The 16,302-nt window shown below is 46.0% G+C and overlaps 1 protein-coding gene across 3 annotated transcripts in view; it reads left to right on the top strand.

Annotated features, from left to right (window-relative positions):
• KSR2 (kinase suppressor of ras 2) overlaps positions 1-16,302 on the top strand; it is a 442,708-nt gene that overhangs the window by 282,983 nt on the left and 143,423 nt on the right. The gene's annotated exons all lie outside the window — the stretch shown is intronic.

Below are 16,302 nucleotides of genomic sequence, written 5' to 3'. Positions count from 1 at the left end.
CCCCTCCCTCCCCCTGTCAAAAATAAATGAACATGAGGGGCGCCTGGGTGGCGCAGTCGGTTAAGCGTCCGACTTCAGCCAGGTCACGATCTCGCGGTCCGTGAGTTCGAGCCCCGCGTCGGGCTCTGGGCTGATGGCTCAGAGCCTGGAGCCTGCTTCCGATTCTGTGTCTCCCTCTCTCTCTGCCCCTCCCCCGTTCATGCTCTGTCTCTCTCTGTCCCAAAAATAAATAAAAAAGTTGGAAAAAAAAATTAAAAAAAAAATAAATGAACATGAAAAAAATAAAAAAAGAAGAAAACCAACTTTCTTTCCTCTATGATGTATGAACATAAGTAGTTTTTAATCCTTTTCAGACTAAAGGAAGACATAAATGTACAGGCAAGTGTTAGGTTTCATTACATGATTCAACTGCGGTTCACCCCTGAGGGCCAGTGGGGTGTCTGCTATGTTCCAGGCACTGGGCTACTTGGCCAGATTTACACTATGAAATTTATTGTACATTAAATGATTTGTGCACCAGAAAAAAATAAAAAAATTAAAAAATTAAAAAAATAAAAGCTAAAAAAAAATAAAAGCTACACTATGAAATTTAAAGAAAAGGAAAAGGAGGCACGAAGAGGTGGCTTGCCCAGTGTCACAGACCAGCAATTGGCAGAGTCTAGTGTTTTTTTTTTTATTGTTTTCAAATAAGGTATATCTTTATTTATTTTTTTTATTTTAAATCCAAGTTAGTTAACATATAGCGTAATAATGATTTCAGGAATAGAATTCGGTGATCCATCACTTCCATATAATACCCAGGGCTCATCCCTTAATGCCCACCACCCAGTTAGCCCATCCCCCCCAACTCAGCACCCCTCCAGCACCCCTCAGTTTGTTCTGTGTATTTGAGAGTCTCTTATGCTTTCTCTCTCTCTCTCTCTCTCTCTGTTTTTTTTCCTTATTTTTGCTTCCCTTCCCCTATGTTCATCTGTTTTGTTTCTTAAATCCCACACGTGAATAAAATCCTAGGATATTTGTCTTTCTCTGGCTTACCTCGCTTAGCATAATACCCTCCAGTTCCATCCGTGTAGTTGCAAATGGCAAGATTTCATTCTTTTTGATTGCCGAGTAATACTCCATTGTATACAGATACCACATCTTCTCTGTCCGTTCATCCATCGATGGACATCTGGGCTCTTTCCATACGTTGGCTGTTGTGGATAGTGCTGCTAGAAACATGGGGGTGCACGTGTCCCTTCGAATCAGCAGTTTTGTATCCTTTGGATAAATACCTAGTAGTGCAATTGCTGGGTCGTAGAGTAGTTCTAATTTTACTTTTTTGAGGAACCTCCACACTGTTTTCCAGAGCGGCTGCACCAGTTTGCCTTCCCACCAGCAGTGCAAGGGGGTTCCCCTCTCTCCGCATCCTTGCCGGCATCTGTTGTTGCACAGAGTCGAGTTTTAATGTCAGCTCTGTTCTTTAAAACCTGTGCTTTGAACCACTGCCTTAAGCTTCCTCTGGAGCACTGGCCTACCTCAGGGCCCTGTAATTATTTGCCGGCTTGGCTTTCTCTGAGACCAGCCTGTGAGTTCCGGGAGGGCAGTATTCCTGGCTTGCCTCTTGTATTTCTGGCATGTGGCATGATATTTGAAATATAAAAAAGAGGTCCCATAAATATTTGCTGAGTGGGTATCAGCTTGGGCTGGGTTTGAGGACACAGTTTTCTCTTATCCCAAAAAGTGGAGTGAAGAACATTTCTAAACAATTCAGGATGCTGAGAGTTCTATCTAATGGAAGCTTTTCCCAGTATGTAACGTGCTGGACATTTTCTGTGGCGGTGAGAAAACCTCTCCAGCCAGCATGAGTTCGGCATGCTGTTACCTTTGTCTGAGGCAGGGAAGGGTATTAACATGAGTTTAATTCTGCTTGACCTTTTCTGTCGGGGACAGGGAGAAAAGAATCTTGATAACTAAATTGTACAACCCTCAAATTGCACAAATAGGCTCATTCCGAAGGAGCTGCTCGTTGAATAAAGTAACTTTTGTTGTCTTATCAAAGAGGCTCTCTGCAAGAGAATCTTTCTTTTGCTTCGCAGATGTTTTGGGTGCAGAGGCTGGGAAGGCTGATTGTAACATGTAAAATTAGATGCAGGAAATGATGATTTAATCTTGAGTAAATCACATCCCAAATCCTGGATTCCCAGAGGATTGGGTTCTTTTTCCATCTCCCCCAACCCCACTTTTAAATCAGAAGTGCAGAGAGGTATGGGGACATGCCTAAGGTTGTTGGTGGGAATGGTCTCAGACTCTCCCATCAAATGGTTGAGTTTGGCCCCTGGCATCATCTTGCTTGTGAGGCCAAAGCTGTTATATAACTTTCATGTGCTGAATGAGATCATCCCTGAGTTCCCTAAATTGATAGAATAGATGCAGATACATCCCCAGGATGTGTGTGGCGTGTCTGTGGTCCCTCATCCGTCTCCCTTTGCAAACTTGTGTTGTGGAGGCTGAAACATAGAGGTATAGGTGACGGGGGAGGGGGCGGTCAGAGGCAGAGGCTGACGAGTGGGGAGAAGGTCCGTATTATGATCACTCTTTTATATTTGGCTTTGGAATTTTAGAAGAAAGCTTTTTTCTAAATGTCGACGTACCTTTAGACTCATGGGAAGATGCAAAAATGGTACGGGGTTCCATGGATCCTTCACCCGGCTTCTCCCAGTGACGTAATCTTACATAACCATAGTACATCACCGAAACCAGGAAAATGGCACCGGCGTGACACAATGAACCCAACCACCAGGGAAGGTCTCTGTGTTTACATGCTCATACATGTGGATGCAATAACTGAATTCTTGATCTGTGCCCACTGCTTGGCACGCTGATATCATTCAAACCCTTTTAAGAGTGCTTTTTAGGTGGGCGATGGGTATTGAAGAGGGCATCTTCTGGGATGAGCACTGGGTGTTGTATGGAAACCAATTTGACAATAAATTTCATATATTAAAAATAATAAAATAAAATAAATTGAAGGTTCCATGAGGAAAAAAAAAAAGAGTGCTTTTAGGTGGATACTGTCTTTATCCCCATTCTAGAGATGGGGAGACTGAGGCACAGAGAGGGTACATAATCTGCCTAAGTGCATGCAGCTAGGAGGTGGTGCAGCTGTGAGACAAACCCGGAATCTGGCTCCAGGGCCTGCGCTCAGAATTTTGTTCTTCTGTGCTGCCTCCTGTAAGTGGGGACTTAGACTGCATTTTCCTAACTTTGCCGCAGCGGGTGGCAGGTGGTAGGGACTCACCGTATGCTTAGGTTTGGCTTAGAAACATAGGTGAGGGTGGTCCAGGATGACAAGATTGGCTCCCCCTGCTCTCTCAGAACTTGCTGGTGAATCTAAGTCACACGAACTAGGAAGGAAGGAGCCTGAAGAGAAAGAGAAGGATGGGAAATACCTACACATTGTCATGGCCCAGAGAAGTGCCTTGCCATGATGCCAGCGTCCTAAGGCTGGTAGGCAGAGAACGGGTCCACCTTTCCGGCCTTTGCTGCTCATACTGGAGCCGGCATCCCATCATGGACCTAACTTATCTCCATCAGGACACAGGTACCTGCTCGCCAGGAGCTCTAGAGGGCATAAGCTTCAGCAGTAGTTAATCCACAAATGCTTTCTACTGTGCGTACCTCAATAATGTCCTCATTTTTTCCCCCTTTGTGTTCCTTTGAGCAGCCATCGCACAAATGCGTGGTCCCTGGGTAAATATCAGTGAATGACAGGTGACCCGAAGTCACACAAAATGGTACCTGGAGGTAGTGAATATGAGTGGGGGCAGAAACCAAGTAGGACAGATTGATTCCAGTTCAACAAATAACGACTGTGCACCCATGATAGGCGAGATATTGCGCGCACCGCTCAGGATCTAGGGGACCTTAGCTCTGACTCCAGAGCACCTTGCATGTGAAGGCTGCAGTTTTGTAAAGGGACAGAGCTCTGAGACGTGGGTTCAAATCCCAGTGCCTATGTCACTGACCAGCTGATCAACTTTGGGCAAGTCTCTTAAGCTCCCTGACCCTCAATTTTCTCATCTGTAAAGTGACGACAATACTTTCATTGAAGATCAGCTGTGATGAATGAAAGAAGACAGATGTAAAAGACCACATAGTATACAATTTCATTTGTATGAAATGCTCGGAAAAGGCAAATATGTAGAGACGGAAAGTAGTAGATTAGCTGTCGCCTGCGGCTGGGGATAGGAGCAGGGAGTGACTGCAAGTGGGCATAAGGTGTCTTCCAATATGATGGAAATATTCTAAAACTGGATCGTGACGATGATCCCAGCTCCCAATTTACCAAAAGGCACCGAACTGTACGTTTAAAATGAGTGAATTTTACAATATGTAAATTCTACCTCAATAAAGCTGTTTTAAAAAAGTCTCAATTGTGAGCCTCCAGCGAGATGATGAATTGGCACCACTTAAGACATCATGACATGCTGTCCACACGTGCATTATCATTAGCATTTTCAAAATTGGAAGTAGACCGTTCTCCGCAGCTGACAGCACACAGGAAACGTTTCTGGGAGAGAGCAATTGCACCAGCTTGGTAGCCTGGCAGTCTAGCATACATCATTGTAGTGGGTCAATGAAAATTGAAAGTTGTGAGTTTCTTTTTTTTTTTTAATATGAAATTTATTGTCAAGTTGGTTTCCATACAACACCCAGTGCTCGTCCCAACAGGTGCCCTCCTCCATGCCCATCACCCACTTTCCCCTCCCTCCCACCCCTCGTCAAGGAAGTTGTAAGTTTCTTGAAGGCAGGGGCTGGTTTGGGATCTGTGTCTCCCCAGGGTCGAGCAGAAATTTCTGTGTTCAGCAATGGTGCCCTGTTCTTTCATGGAGCAACCCTCCTCACAAGAATAACTAGAAAAGTTTGACAAAACAGTTTTTAAGATTTGGTTGAAGGCATCAGCATCCTACTCAAGTAGTGAGGGTTCCAGAAAGAAAAGAAGCACAGAGAAGTGAGCCCAACATTTGGCATTGCTTTTCCCCTCCAAGCAATGACTTGACTTGGAAATTGAAATTGAAATGACTGATTTCCGAAATGGCAGCTGAAAGACTGAGAAGCTGAAAACTTCCTGCATCTCATGAAGCCGGGGAGCAAATGTTGGAGCTCAAGATAAGCAGAAGGGGGTGCTGGTAAATACCAGTGTGTCCAGTAGGAATCCTGAGGGGCTGCACTCTAGGAGGAAGGGTAAACTAGAAATGGAAATAGGCCAGTGCTTATAAAAATGAAGCTGAGTTTCAACTCTGCTCGGTCCCTGATTGGATTAATGTGATTTGCCCTCTCTTAACTGCCTGCCGAAAGCAAAATTTCAACCCTCTCTGGAGAAAAATAACATCATCCAGAGACTCAAATTATCTCAATTTTCATACACAATTTTAGGAATTCAATAAAAGTATAAATTACCAGGCATATTAGGGGACAAAACCACATGACTTAAAACCAGGAGCAAAAGGCAGACCCAGAGGAGATCCAGATATATGAGTTATCAAACGTGGGCTTTATCTTTTAGTTTGCATGAGTTAATTTCTTCATTCATTTTTTACGGGATTTGCTGGAATTAGGAGCTGTCTCCCTAAATGGTCTAGGTCTAATTTAGGTTTTCTAAAGCCAACACCATTGAGGTATAATAATTTGCTCCCATTTAAATTTACCATTGGATGCGTTTTGACAAGTGTATGCACACCTGTGTAAGCACCACCACAATGAAGAAACAGAACATCTTCACCGCCCCAAAAAGTTCTCTCATATACCTTTGCAGTTAGTCCCTCCTTTCCCCATGTCCCATCAGCCACTTCTCTTCCCTTTGTCGCTGTACATTATTTTATGTGTTTGAGTTTCATATACATTGACTTATACAGTATGTACTCTTTAGTGTCTGGCTTCTTTTCTTTCGCTCAGCATAATGTTTTGGAAATTCATCTGTGTCGTTGTAGTTATCAGCTCGTATTTCCTGGTAAGACATGGACTTTAAATAACTATGATTAAGATACATAAGAAATTCAATGACAAGGTGCAAAATTTCAGCAGAGATCTAGAAACTGTAAACAAATCAAATGGACATTCTAGCACTCAAAAATATTGTGACTGAAATTAATAATTCAACATGGCAGATTTGACAAGTCGGACACACTGGAAGAGAGAATTAATGAACTGGAAGATGAGTCTGAAGAAAATATCCAGACTGAGCCACAAAGGGAACATTAAGATAGAAAATACTGAAGAGAATGCATATGAGATTTATGGACATGTCAGAATTGTCTACCATATTTATAATTGGGATTCCAGAGGGAAAGGAGACGAAGACTGGGACAAAAAGTTTGAAGAACTAATAATGGAGAATTTTCCTAAAATGACAAAAGACATCCAGTTACAGCTTCACGAATTGCCTTGAATCCCAAGCAGAATGAATACAAAGAAAACTATACCCAAGGACATCTTGCAAAACTGCTAGGCCCAGTGGGCTACATAACCAAATCTTGGTTCATGGAGGGCTCTCAGCCATTGCTCATTACAAGTATGCATGTGGGAGGGGAGGGTAGAGGAGGGGAGGAAGGAAGGGGGAAGGAAAGGAAGGAAAGGAAAGAAGGAAGGAAGAGAAAAAAGAAAGGGAGATGAGTCATGGAGCCTAGCTTTCTTTCCCTGATTTGCCATGTGTTATAGGTTGTTCCCTGGGAAGCAGAATCTGAGATGGGAATTAGCATGTAGGAAGTTTCTTAAGGAGCACTCTTGGAATCAACAGCAGTGAGGGAGTGAAGGATGCAAAATTGGACGGAAGTTGGGCTATGATACAGTCTCAGTAAGGACCGCGTTGGATTCACAGAGTAGTCAGAGGTTGGGCTGGCAATGCAGACTTGTTCTGCATTGGGCTGAAGAACCCCTTTATGTGACATCACTATGTGACCAGCTTTTAGTGGGCGGTTTCCAGGGATGGAGAATGATTTTGGGCAAGGCTGCTTTCTTTAGCTAAGGGCAGTTGCTGGGAATGGGTATCTGAGTGCTGCATCATAGTACTCATTAGCTCACCGGTACCCCTTCCATTCCTTATTCTCATAGACAAAGACAGGCCTGAGAACCCAGCACCCTAAATTCTTTTTTTTAAATTTTTTTAATGTTTATTTATTTTTGAGACAGAGAGAGACAGAGCATGAACGGGGGAGGGGCAGAGAGAGAGGGAGACACAGAATCGGAAGCAGGCTCCAGGCTCTGAGCCATCAGCCCAGAGCCTGACGCGGGGCTCAAACTCACGGACCGCAAGATCGTGATCTGAGCTGAAGTCGGACGCTTAACCGACTGAGCCACCCAGGCGCCCCCCCAGCACCCTAAATTCTATAGCCTTCTGGAGTTACCCAGTTTCTTCCACCCGTATACAAGAACCTAAGTCCTCGTATTATGTGAAGGAAGAAAATACATTTCTCTTATGGTGCATGGGGGTGGAGGGCCACTTACCTATCTGGATTTTGGTGACTATTTAATTCCCTTTTTTTTTTTTTTTAAAAATTCACTCATTTAATGATTCATCATTATTGAAATACTTATAAAAATACTTTTGAAGCACTGTACCAGGCCCTGAATTCTTTCTCCTTAAAATCTGTATGTTATCTGTTGCATGACACATTATCTCGAAACTTAGTAGCTTGAAACAGCATGGGTTTATTACCTCCCAGTTCTGTAAGGAATTTTGGAGCAGCTGAGCTGAACAGTCTTGGATAAAGGTCTTTCATGAAAGTGCATTCAAGGTGTTGTTGGGGCTGTGGTCTCACCTGAGTCTTGACCAAAAACAGTCTTCCTCCATTGGGGCTGCCGTCACCAAATGACACAGACTAGGTAGTCTGTAGACAACAGATACTTACTTCTCCCAGTTTTAGAGGCTGGAAGTCCTGGATCATGGTGTCAGCATAGACAGATGAAGACCTTCTTCTTGGTTCATAGCCAGCACCTTCTTGCTATGTCCTCACATGGTGGAAGGAGCTAGGGAGCTTCCCAGAGCCTCTTTTTATAAGGCATGAATCCCATTCATTGGGGCTCCACCCTCAGGCTTAAGCCCTTCCCAAAGACCCCACTAGTTAATACTATCACCTTTGGAGGCTGGGATCTCAACAGGTGACCATAGCAGAGGCTGGAAGGCCCGCCTCCAAGATGGTGCACTCATATGGCTGGCAAGCTGGTGCTGGCTTTTGGCAGGACAGCTTTGGTCCTCCCACAAGAATCTTCCATTATGGCTGCTTGAGTGTCCTCGTGCCATGGCGGCTCTAGTTTCACACAAGCTCGTCTCGACCTCTCTACATCGCATTGGTCTTGCCAGTCTGCTTTCTCAAGGTGGACATGGTCATAAGCTGGTGTTTTCCTGAAGACTGGAGGCTTTGGTGGTGGGCAGGTAGTGGAGGAAGCGTAGCAAAGAAGAGCAACGCATTTAATATTGGTTAACAGATGTCACTGGGTCATTGAGCAGGATGCAACCCCTGTCCCTGAGCTGCTACAATGTCTTGAAGGCACAGGTTCTTCTAGACCAAAATGGGATATGATGCCTGTGTGGGTGTGTGTAACTGGAGAGAAGGGAACATGCTTCTCTCCTGTTCTCATGCACTCTGGGTGTGTTGCACCAGGAGAAAACAGAGTGGGTGGTCACTTCTGCTCTTACCCCAAGATTCATCCACCTGCCCCCGCCCCATTGCAGGGAGACTGGCGTAGGGAACACCACAGGAGCCAGCGGTACCCTGGACATCCCCACTGTGTATTTGGGGTGGGAGGAGAAGAGAACTAAACAGATTTTCTTTTAAGATAAATTTTATCTCACCTGCCACCACTGCTATCAAATTCAGGCCGAGTCTTAGCACATCAAAAAAGATGTCAGGACAGGAAGCAGAGAACAAGTCTATCCATACTCACCTATTAATAGAGAGATAACACTCAGAGAATATCAAAGTAAATTTCAGAGGCAGTGGTGACATTTCCAGAATAAACATTAGTTAAACACTTATGAGCGACCGTCAAAATTATTTCATGGGTGTAAATGAAAAGCCAGCCCTGTAATGTTGATTCATTTTCCTCTCCCCAAGTTCCCACAGTTGAACGCACAAAAGGACGGCACAAGATATTAAGAGGCCTTTCTCGCATGGAGATGTCAACAGCTTCCCCTTTTATCTTCTGGTAGCTTCCCGTTGCAACAGGATCAATTATTTGCTCCTAATAGCGAGATTAAATTCACATTTTGTCGGATAAGGAATCACTGTTCTGAGCAGCCCACCGAGGGAGCTGTGTTCCAGAGTTGCAGAGCATTTTTTGTCGAGCCTGAACAAGTCAATTCTCAGTTACCCATGTGTGGTGCTTCCTTCTGTGTGTCTCCTTCTTAGAACAAGTTTGCTCTAGATTTTTACAGCTTACTTGTTTCAGCTGCAAAAGATCATTTATGCTTATTGCAAGAAATTTAAACAACAAACAAGAGTATCAAGTAAAACGATCAAACTCCAATCCCAGAATATGTCCAGTTAAACCAGTTTGAGTGAATTCTGCCTGATTGTTTTTCTATACACGGGTGTTGTACTTTTAAGATTGAGTTAAACATGTGTTATCCTACACCGTGTATATTTTCACTTAATCTATGGAGGACATCTTTTAATATCAATACATATATGTTTATGGCATTACAGTATTTCATACTTTTGATGCATCATAACTTGTTTGCTCCCCTCTTCTACTCAACTTTTCACTGTGTCAGTGCCACGATGTTTTGTGTCTAGGTCTCTGAGCACAATCCTACTTGTTTTAACCTGCCTCTGAACACAGAGCCTGAGGCAAGGATTAAGTGCTCATGCTTTATTAGGGAGGTACAGTTCCAGGGCATTGAGAGTGAGGGATATGGAAAATGAGGCAGGGCAGGAGAAGCAGTGCAAGGTGATGCATTACCTACCCCCACCCCAGCCACTGATGCATTGCGAGCCACAAAGGGGCATGGCCGTCATTCAGCAGGTGCATCTGTTCTTCCACATAGGATGTCCTAGGACAGGTGTCGCAGAGCAACCATGCCTCAAGAACGGTCCACTAAGAAGGGAAGGGAGAGAAAATGGATCTTCCTAGCTGCTTCTCACCATCCATCTTCAGGGGTCGTGGTTCACTCAGAGTACATTAATCTCCTTATACTTTTAGGTTGTATCATCCAGCCCATTTAACGGGTGCTCATAGAGGCCAGGCCCCGTGCTTTGTGGCTTGGTGTCTCCTCTGCATCCAGAGTGGGAGACTCCAGAGGTTCTGGATGTGCAGTTAATCAGCCTGATGTGGCTAAACCACACCTGACGTGTGGAATCAGCTTGCAGGGTAGCCACTGGGGCAGAGAGAGCAGCTGAGGGTCTGGGAGGCATTGGAGTTGGGAGAATCTGGCCAGTGATGCGTCTGACAAACAACAGTCTCTACTGAAGTAGAACTGTTAGGCCAGAGGGTGTGTGCATATGGAATTTTGATAGATTCCAACAAATTGCTTTCCAATAAGGTCATACTGATTTACAGCCCCACCAAGAAAGCATGAGAGAGTCCTTTCCTATCCCTCCACCAGCCCTGGGAACTATCAGTCTCCATCAACATTTTCCAGCTTGATAGGTGGAAACAGTTTGGTGTTAATGGGCAATTATTTAAGGATTAGTAAGAAGTTAAGCATTTTTTCATAAACAGCTTGGCTGTTGGATTTTCTTCTGTGACTTCCCATTTGTATATCTTAGAACAAGTAAAATTTCTGTTTTCTAGAGAGCTTCTAGAATGCTTTTACTGTGAAGTACAGAGGCATTTAAGTAGCTTCCTGATTGAGCCTAAAGAAAGACAACTTTCTACCAAAAAGAATGGTATCATTCCTTCCGACGTCAAACACATTTGTGACCTTTTTAAAAAAATTTTTACCGTGGTAAATTATACATAACATGAAATGTACCATTTTAACCATTTTTAAGTGTGTGGTCCTGTGGTACTGAATGCATTCACATTGTTGTGCAGCTATTATCAATATTCGTCTTGAGAACTTTCTCACCTTCCCCAACTGAAACTCTGTCCCCATTAAATGACTAAGACCACTTTCCCCTCCCTCAGCCCCTGGCAACCACTGTTATAGCTTCTGTCTCTAAGAACGTGGCTACTCTAAATACTTCACATCCGTGGAATCATGTAAGATTTATCCTTTTGTGACTGGCTTCTTTCAGCATAATGTCCTCAAGGTTCACCCATGTTGTAGCCCATGTCAGAATTTCTTTCCTTTTTAAGGCTGGATACACATGTGATTTTGAATTATTACTGGTTAGAATTACCCATGGTTCTCCAGTAGACCAGGGGTTTAGGAAGTGATTATTAGAAGACATTCCAGCGTGTTCTTTGAGCACCGGTTCACCTGTCACTTCTGCTCAGCACCTGCTCCTGGCCAGAGAGTGTCCCTTTCCCTTCTGCTTCCCCCTGAACATAAGCTTTGCGGACGCCTACCTATGCCATGACCCAGCCTCTCGCCAACCTGCTTGCTGATAGCAGGGACCTGCAGTGGATGCACATTGTGTGAGTGTGTGTGTGTGTGTGTGTGTGTGTGTAATTTTTCTGATTGCGATAAATTTTAATGACCGCATAGTGTCATATCAAAATATGTCCTGTGTTGTATTTACCCATTTCCTTATTGTTTGACGTTTGGATTGTGTTCTATTTGGGGGCATTCGAACTAGTTGTACAATTTCAAAAGAATCTGCATAGCTCCAGAGCTTGGTATACATCCACGATTATTTCCTTAGGAGGCATTTTTTAGTGGAATAATTTCTGTGTCACAGAGTGTGCCTGTTTATAAAGCTATTGAATTATATTGCCAAATTACCCTATGAAAATTGTATTGATTTATACTCTTCTGAAAGCTAAAAATCTTCCTACCCAGGAGGCTGGGTAACACAGTAGAGAGAATGCTCAGAAAAACATACGAAAAGAAGAAAACCACTAAAGCCGTCCTGGGTCTCCCACTGTCCAGCTGGGTATGTCTGGGCATGTCTGTACCCGCTCCCCACCCCAGTCACCGTGACTCTTTTCTCCTTTGTGCAACCAGGAAGCTGGGTTAGCTCCAGCTGGCAGACTTTTTCCATAAAGGGCCAGATCGTGAATAGCTTAGGTTTTGCCGGCCGTACGCGGTAGTTTTCAACTGGGGTGATTTTTCTATGTCTTTGGTTATCACAAGTGGGGAAGGAATGCCACGGAGCATCTCCTGGGTACAGACCGACATCCTACGATGCACAGGGTGGCCGTCACCACAAAGATTTACCCAGCCCCAGATGTCAGTGGTGCCACAGTTGAGAAACGCTGCCATATGGTTTCTGTCACTACAGTGCAAAGGCAGCTGCAGACGAGGCAGAAGGGAACAGGTGTGACTGTGTTCCAATAAAACTTTATTCGTGGGCACTGAAATTTGGATTTCGTATAATTTTTGCAGGTCACAAAACCTTTAAAAAGTTTGGTTTTTAATTGTTTTTAATGTTTGTTTTTGAGAGTGGGAGAGAGCGTGAGCAGGGTAGGGGCAGAGAGAGGGGGAGACACAGAGAGGGAAAAGAGGCTCCAGGCTCCGAGCTGTCAGCCCAGAGCCCGACGCGGGGCTCGAACTGGTGACGTCAGACGCTTAACCGACTGAGCCACCCAGGCGTCCCTAAAAGGTTTGCTTTTAACCATGTAAAAGTGTAAGGACTATTCTTAGAAGAAGGCCTTCCAGCCAGGTTGCCAACTGCTGGGTTTGAAGATTGCTCGAAGATTCTTGTCAGACAGAGGGAACAGATACTATGTATTGAACGTTTATTATATGCCAGCCACTGTACCTGGATTGTCATCTTGTTTAGTCTCGTATAACCCCTGTAGAATGTTCTTATCCCCATTTAATTAATTAATTAATTTGTTTGTTTGTTTAAGAGAGAGAGAGAGAGAGAGAGCACAAGCTCAAGCTGGGGAGGGGCAGAAGGAGAGAATCTCAAGCAGGCTTCACGCCCTGTGTGGAGCATGACACGGGGCTCGGTCTCCCGAGTGTGAGATCATGACTTGAACTGACATAAAGAGTCAGACACTTAACCGACTGAGCCACCCAGGCACCCCTTTATACCCATTTTAAAGATGAGCAGCTTGAGGCAGGGGAAGATGAAGTCATTTGCCCGGGCTCTCTCAGTTACAGAGTAGCAGAGCTGGGATTTGAACCCAGATGCAGCCTCTTCGGGAGCCAGTGCATGAAATCAATAGGCCCCTTGGCTCCCAAATCACATGCCTCTTCCCCAGGCCTAGAGGTGTCTGTTTGAAGTCAGGACCAACGTGAGAAGCGGGGAAAAGAGGGAGAGGGGTGGGGGGTACGGAGTAGTGGGGAAATGCAGGGTGTGGGGGAAATGTCAGGGAAGGCTCTGCTTCCTGCTGTTGGAAGGTAAGAAAGAGGCTCCTAGAATCCCCTGTGCACGCAGTCCGAGCTATTGGCCGCCAGCCGTGTCCGTCCCAGGCCTCACAGTGCTTAGCTCTATGCTCTGTCTCATGGGGGTGTCCCCACAGAGATCCACACTGTCCAGGGTGGGCCCAAGGCACATTTACTTTCACGAGCACTGTCCTCCATTAAAATTGTTTTTTTTTTTTTCTAACTCTAAATTCGTTTCTAACTTTAAAATTGTTTTTTTGTGACTTTGTTGGCTTCAAGACAGCTGGGATCCATGCTGGATTCATTATTATAGACTCATTATTAGTATACTCCTCTTTCTTCTAATTTAGATGAAAAAGCATTTTTGTGGGTCCCTGGCACTGTCCTTCCTGTGCCGACTGGAGTAGCAGCCCTGACACTGTTTTCTCAGAGTTCTGGGATCTGGTCACACCTGCCAGGCTTGCATTCTTGAGCGAGTATCTCTGTTCTCTGAGCTGAGACATCCTTGTCTTGAACATTGTAATTGTGACACCTCATATATCTGCATCAGGAGGTGACAAAAAAATGACCCAAGGTTTCATTCGTTTGCTCATTCCTTTATTCGGTGGGCATTTTTCCCTTAATTGAGCAGCTACTATGTGCCGGATACCTCTAGGCAGGGAGCAAGACACAGCCACGTCTTTGAGGAGCCTGTGGTCCAGGAGAGCTTGTAATACAACACGGGCAAGCATGAGCCATCATTAGGCACTTGGTAGGCCCTTAACGAGGCCAGGAAGTAGGCACTGTTTTCAGCTCCATTGTACAGATGAAGAAACTGAGGCTCAGGGAGGTTAGATAATATTCTCTGGGCAGGGGGGGGGGTGCTCCCCTTGCAGGGTTGAGCTGGCCCCACGCGGTGCTGTCCCTGGGGGCTGGGCACCCAGGCTGAGGAACCATTGCTCACGCTTCAAGGGCCTTAGCGACAACCCACAGTGGCAGCCACTGTGCCCAGACTCTGCCCTGCTCTCTCCAGAGGGGCACCAGTGGTGTCAGAAACCCTGTGCCCGTCTGTCATACCTGTCGGTTGGCCTCAGATCCGCAGAACCCATGGGTTAGTCTCCTGTCAGCCGAACGCCCGATACTGTCACCCTCTGCCCATCAAGCCTGCCCTTTGCTTCTTTGAAGTTTGCTTTCCAGGGAGGTCTGCTGATGCAAGACGGGTGGTGGAGCATGAGGCCAGGCAGCTCTGAGCTCTGCCTGATCCCCCCGGAGATCCCCTCCACCGGGGGAGAGATCAGGGGGCTCAGAGAGGTGAGGGCTCTCAGGTCCTCACACCAGGAGGGGGCATGACCCCCCCGAGGCTGCCACAGACCCTGCAGTTTGGAGCCTTCTGGAAGGGTTCCGCCCTGAGTCTCATGCTGGCTCTGCCTTCCGCCAGCTGTGCACCTCTCTGAGCTCAGTTTTGTTGTCTGCAGAAGGGGGATATCCGTGCCCCTCCCCCGCGGCCATTGGGAAGACCGAATGGGGTCATACGTTCTAAGCTGTTAGTATACTGAGCACATCTCACTTGCGGTCATTAGTTAATATTAGAGGGATTTCCTCTGTGCAAACTGACCTAACCCCTACCTTAGTTTAATGCAAATAGACCTTCAGCAGTGACCAGTCTGAGCCACACAGATCCTGGGCCAGCATCTGGGAGGCTGAGGTGAAACAGATACATCTCTCGTTCTTGAGGAGAGTGTGGTCATTGAGCCCGGTGACACGGGACCCATCAGCCTGCAGGTGCCGCCCTGGGACAGGCCCGGCTGCTGCCCAGGGTCCCGTCACCTACACAAGTGCTCGTGGACTCCAGGCTGGTCAGAAGTCTGGGAGGCAAGCAGGGAAGCCGAGTGGGTAGAGAGGGACCTTCTCCCTCCCCAGCTGGGGACTCTGTCTTCCCCTGTCCCCTGTGTTCATTCATCACTACTACATCAGTTTCCCCTTGCTTCCTGGTGGCGAAGACACACGTTCGGAAGGGACTGTTTGCTTCTTAAGGAAAGAGACCTCATATTCCCAGATCCAAGCCCAGTGGCTTAATGGGAATGGGTGGCTTAAATGACATAAATCCATCACTCACGGTTCTGGAGTCTGAGGGTTCAAGATTAAGACGCTGGCAGACGTGAGAACTGATGAGAACCTGCTTCCTGATTTACAGATGACCGGCTTCTCCTTGTATCCTCACCTGGCAGAGAGCAGAGAGACAAAGCACTGTCTCATGTCGTTCTGTAAAGACACTAATCCCATTCATGACGGCCCCACCCTCACCACCTTGTTGCCTCCCAAAGGCCCTGTCTCCTAAACCCATCACATTCTGGGTTAGGGTTTCAACATATGAATTTAGGGGTGGGTTTGGGGGGGAAGCACATATCCAGCCCATAGTAGAGACCATTGATGTTTTGCTTGGGTGCCAAGGATTTGCTGCTTTATTTAAATGCTTAACTGTTCAACTTTTATCTGTTCAGCTCTCCTGGGCGCTAGGCTCTGTCCTGACCATTTGCACACATAGTTACCTCGCGGCATCCCACCCCAGCCAGGGCCACCACCTGGGATGAAGACATTACCATCCACAACAAGGAGACAGAACAAGAGAGAGAAATAACTTGCTCATCATGCCCCAGCGACATATGAGCTCTTGCTGTCACCCTTATTAGTGGGTCCATTTGGGGGACTTTTCCCATCCTGCTCTTCCCTAAAGGGAGCCTCTCTGACCCTTCCTCCTTTTCCAGAGATGAGGGTTATGGCTGGAGGGGGGAGCCAGGAGCTGGGGACTAAAGGCAACGCAGGGCAAATGAAAGCTGACTAGAAGCTTCCGGTGGTCACAGGCCAAGTGGACCAGCCACATCCAAGGAGTGGTACTCCTGAGT

This window comes from Leopardus geoffroyi, chromosome D3 (assembly GCF_018350155.1).
Source record: "Leopardus geoffroyi isolate Oge1 chromosome D3, O.geoffroyi_Oge1_pat1.0, whole genome shotgun sequence".
NCBI classification, from domain to species: Eukaryota; Metazoa; Chordata; class Mammalia; order Carnivora; family Felidae; genus Leopardus; species Leopardus geoffroyi.
This window is presented reverse-complemented; position numbering and strand designations above follow the sequence as displayed.